Consider the following 5,631-nt stretch of genomic DNA (forward strand, 5'->3'; position numbering starts at 1 on the left):
CAATTAATTTCGACTTTTTATAGTTTTCTTCGGGTTGCACAATTTACTAATTTTCCTTATCAATTTTTATTCCCGCCCGTCGTTAATAAATTCTTCACCTCCAATATTTTATTTTCCTAATATTCACCTCAAATTTCAGATTTCATAATTTTCTAAATAGTTTTGGATATTTTACAAAAATCTCATATTTATATTGGCTCTAAAAACTTTGGACATTCGGGAAACTTAAAAAAATCTATAATATATTGTGAAAGTGATGGGCTTATAGTAACTACTTTTATTAAGGTTGATGAGCTTAAAATACCTACTTTTAGTGTCATGGTTAGAGATGACAATGATTCGGGTTCGAGTATGATTTTATGCCTCCATACACATCCTCATCTTCATCCCATCTGATCCGTCTAATATTCAACTTTCATCGTCATCCTCATACCAATAAGAGGATCCGATATCTATATCTATATATATCCTACGCAAATACCCAATTATCATCTACAATTGTATTTTTTTAAAGTTTGAATTATTTTGACAAAACTATACATATTTACCAAATTCTTAAGGAAAAATATAAAAAATTAAAAATAACAAATAACAAATAACAAACTAAACATCATATAAGAGATAATAAAATATTATAAATAATTTATTCCAATATTGTCATCCTAGAAAAATAAAATTAGCTTCATACTAATAATTTCTTCATTTCATCTAATTATCACGATTCAACAAAAGTAAATTATAATTAATTTTTTTGTAATATAAATAAATACATAAATTTATATGCATATGTATATATACATACATTTAATCGGATATTCGGGTCAGGTATAGGTAGGTTGTTATTATATTTACCTCCATCCCCAAAACCGAAAATCTTCATACTCGATTATCCATTTATTTAATTAATCGGATCCAAAAAATCCTTGCATACGCTCCTCCATTCGGGTCGGATAACGAATCTCAAATCGGGTTCGGAGGAAATTGTTATCTCTAGTCGTGTAAATTTTCAAAAATACAAAAAATACCCCTAACAATTATAAAATTGTTCCATTTTTATTCAATAAAAAATATCATAATATCCATTTTTTGTAAATTAAAGCTCCCTTATATTTATTAACGTCATTCACTTTTCAAAATTTTAAAATCCACTAAAATATCAATTTATATTTATCTAGATTTTGAATTTATATCACTCCTAATATATAAAAAAAAATTTATTATAATTAACATTTAATTTAAAGAAAACAGAAAAACAAAAAATCACAAATCCATGGGCCTTTCGGAGTGGAGCGTGCGCATTTGAGTTTCAAAGGGCTGCAGGCGGCAGCGGCGTTTGGGCCTTGGGGCTTAAAAATATATTTTATGGTCTATTTTCGGCTCATAAATTTTATTCTGAAACTCAAAGTCAATTTCTCAATTAATTTGGCTCGTGATCTTCTATTTTTTTTATACTAACCAGTAAACCACAAGTTCGTACGTAGATAAAATTAAATTAAATCTAAAATTTAATAAAATAAATCATAATTATTCATAAAAAGAATTTCAGGAAACTTAATTTCCCTTCTTAATATTCTTTACGGTGTGTTTGGATCCTTAAAAAATTAGATTTGAATTTGGATTTGGATTTGGATTTGGATTTGGATTTGAAATCCGTAGAATTGAAATTCTAGTTATGTGTTTGGAAAAAATTTAAAATCTAATTTGGAATGTGATGGTATATATTTTGGATATATAAATGATATTTTGTAAAATTTTAAGAAGAAGATGTTGAGATCGAAGATGTGTGTAGTGGGGTGATTACACACTTTTTAAAATTTTCACTGAAAAATAATAAATGCAATCTTGTTAGAAATCATCTCCCTCCAAATTAAAATCCTAATAAAAATTATCAATCTTGAAATAAAATAGGTCTATGGAGCGAAAGAGTGGATGACTGCATGTAATGAAGTTACTTTGTCTAAACAAAGTGTAAATGTTCAAAAATAATTATATTTTAATAAAAACTTTATAAATTAATACTCGATAAATTAATAATCGGATAGTGTTATTTACACTTCAAAAAATATTTTCACGCTCCATTTCACATTTTTATTCCATTATTTGACAAATATATCCTTTGGGTTGCACGATTTACTAATTTTCCTTACCAATTTTTATTCCCGTTACCCGCCCGTCGTTAATAAATTCTTCACCTCAAATATTTTATCCTCTTAATATTCACCTCAAATTTCAGATTTCATAATTTTCTAAATAGTTTTGGATATGTTACAAAAAATCTCATATTTATGTTGGCTCTAAGGCACTAAAAAATTCGGACATTCGGGACTAAAAAAAAAATCTATAATATATTGTAAAAGTGATGGGCTTATAGAAACTATTTTTATTAAGGTTGATGAGCTTAAAGTACTTACTTTTTAGTGTCATGGTTAGAGATGACAATGGATCGGGTTCGGATATAATTCTCTGCCTTAATCCCCATCCACATTTATTGTAACCACCCCCATACACATCCTCATCTTCATCTCCTCTCCGTGGAATATTCAACGTTCATCCCCATCCTCATACCAATCGGAGGATCAGATATCTATATTTGTATGACCCATAAATTAATTAGTGTCATTAATTTATCATTTAACACATTAAGAATTTTAATGATGAGCCTCGGTGAATTAAATCTCAATAAAGTTACAGAAACTGCAAAGAATTGGTCAACAACTTCCAAGACCCACAATGCAAGTAGTGGGATAGGAGAATATACGAGTACCGGACACTAAAAAAAAAAGAATTTTTTGGAGCGGTTTTTTAAGAGCGTTTTAAAAATCGCTCTTAAACATCAATAAATAGCATCGGTTTGGACTAAGCCGTTTCTATTGTCTTACCTTGTAAGAGCAATTTTTTAATCGCTCCTATTACAAGATTTTAGAAACGGTTTTAAAAACCGGTGCTATCAACCGCTCCAACTAATATATTTTTAAGAGTCATCTTACTAATGCTTTTATTGAATACTATTAGCAGCGGTTTTCTATTGTACAACCGCTTATATTTCTTTAACTTCTTGGAACAAATGTAGACCGCTCTTATTGATTATATTTAGCAGCAATTTGTGTGAAGTGTTGTTGTAAACCGCTTCTATTGCTCTAATTGAATATTTTTATCAACGATTTACGTAAAAAAAATTTGCTATAAAACGCTTTTTCTCCTTTATTTTCTAGGTTCGATTTTAAAAATGCTTTGATAAAAAATTTTACCAATGAATTATGTAAATTACTGATATAAACCGATCTTAAAAGTTAAACAAATAGAGCCGATTACTATTAAAATAAGGTGCATCTTTTTTTCGGGTGCTCATCACATAATAACTCCAAAGTTGAGCATGCTTGAGACACTTATAAGATGGGTGACCCTCAAAAAAGTTTTATCAGGATGCGTGTGAGTGATGAAATAAGCACGCTAAAAATATTCATCTTGATACAGTGATCAGGATAGTCGTCAAATGACATAAACACACTAAAAAAATCTGTCTTGATACAGTAAGAACAATCATCAAATCCGAGGCGTTACGTATTTTGTCTCTCTCTTTCTATCTAATTGATAAGATATTAGTTTGAAATTACTTGATCTTGTCACTTGGTCATGATCATGACCTCACATATTATATATGATTTTCTATTTAATCTCATCAATCAAATTAAAAAAGTAATCAATCTCTACACTTTAAAGTTCACACTCCACTAAATACATGAATCCCAAATAACCTATAATTTTATTATCTCACTTACAATGAACTTTATCTTATTTGACAATATGTAATACATAATTATTTATATATAAGCTTAATCGTTGAATTTACTTCCGACAATATGAGTTTATACACAAATACTACATAAATTACTTTTCATAATAGTAGAAACAATGATAATATGTAAATTAAAATTTTTATAATAAAAATCATGATAGGAGCAAATTTTTTTTAAAAAATTTAAAATAAGTTACGTACAAGTTTTAATGGTAAATCTATTATAATTATTAATATAAATTAATTTAAACTAATATAATGGTGTTTTTTTTATTAATTTATATTTTATAATAAAAATTACTGTTGAAGAAATAATAAATTATTTAATAAATACCACCAGTAATTCTTTTATATGATTTTTTAAATTTTATTTAAACTTATTGTATTAAAAATGAGAAAGCAAAAGCCGATGCTTCATTAATAAAATTGAACACCTTGGAAAAAAAAATCATATATTAATCCAATTAATAAACTGGAAAAATTTCTAATGCTTACGTTATAATTTAATTAAAACTTGTTCCTACTTAATTTATATTATATAAATTAAATCCTTTAACATACAGATTTTTACTATAATTGATAGGATCATAAATAATAAATATATTTCTCTAACTTTGGTAAATCTATGCAGGTCGACAAAATTACAAGATCTTTCCATTTAAATTTTTTGGCCAATTTTAAATTTGATAAGTTTAGCGGTGGATGGATTGATATGAACCGCCAAAAATTTATTTAATTTTTCCAAATCATTTCAAATGCATTCCCGCGATCACCAAATCTGCGGAAATCAAGAAAAATTTAAGAGATAACCCTCTTTTTTAAGCTCAATGATATCATGTAGATCATATCATTTAATTGAAAATTTCTCCATTCCTTGCTTGTCTTCTAATTCCTCCCCCCGTCGCCCTTATATTTCCCGATCTTTCTCTCTTTCGTGTTGTGAAGCCACTTATCTATGCGGTATTTGCTTTTGTTTCCCAGAGGTATTTTGTTCAATTTGATTTTTATTTTCAGTTACTAATTTTTACATATGAATCTTGCATAAAATGATTACACAAATATTATGGTTTAATCATTTCTACTATTTGAATATATCAGCAATTACAAAACTTGTGTTATAAGGCTGCTCAAAGCAAGACGTCTCTAATCACGAGTCAGGTAAAAATGTTTTTGATATCAATATTTGGTTAGTTTTATTATTCAACAAAAAAAAATTATTTGTTTTTTTTTCAGGTTAAAGGTCATCAATTCATCTCAAATATAGCAAAAAAAAAAAGGAAATGATGTTAAATTTTATCTCGTAGATGATGGCTATGAAGATATACATCATGCAACGTACATATATGCTCCACCAAGTGCACAGGAAAGTCATCGTTGTTTTCTTCAAATATGAGAATGAGATGACAACAAGAAAGATTTTGATGGAAGACAAATCGATTTATTTTATATAAGAACTTTGAGTGTTAATTTGTTTTTGTGAAGAAGGTTGTTTGTCAATTCAATGTATATATGTTTTGAACAGTTTCATTAAGTTTATGTTGGTTCTTCTAGTATATATTGCTTTTGTGCAGAATAATTTGTTCATATTGGCCCCGTTTGGTTTCAAAAGCCAGACCAAAAAATCACTTTTTTAAGTGCTTTTCAGTTAACAAGATGTTTGGTTGACCAAAAAAGTGCTTAAATAAGCACTTTTTTAAGTCAAAATTAGAGCTTTTTTAAAAGCAAAAAATTATAGTTTTTAAAAATATTTATTTTAAAAAATGTCTACAAAATCCAAACGGACTCATTATATATTAATTTTGAGTATCAAGATGTTAAACTTAAGGTTTTTCTTA

The 5,631-nt window shown here is 27.5% G+C and overlaps 1 long non-coding RNA gene across 1 annotated transcript; it reads left to right on the top strand.

The window, feature by feature from the left end:
• The first annotated feature begins 4,645 nt into the window (after window positions 1–4,645).
• On the top strand, window positions 4,646–5,311 carry LOC140886181 (uncharacterized). Its single transcript, XR_012151459.1, has 3 exons — window positions 4,646–4,779; window positions 4,895–4,954; window positions 5,030–5,311. It is a non-coding gene; the product is annotated as an uncharacterized lncRNA (long non-coding RNA).
• Window positions 5,312–5,631: the final 320 nt, after the last annotated feature.

Source organism: Henckelia pumila, chromosome 3 (assembly GCF_033568475.1).
Source record: "Henckelia pumila isolate YLH828 chromosome 3, ASM3356847v2, whole genome shotgun sequence".
NCBI classification, from domain to species: domain Eukaryota; kingdom Viridiplantae; phylum Streptophyta; class Magnoliopsida; order Lamiales; family Gesneriaceae; genus Henckelia; species Henckelia pumila.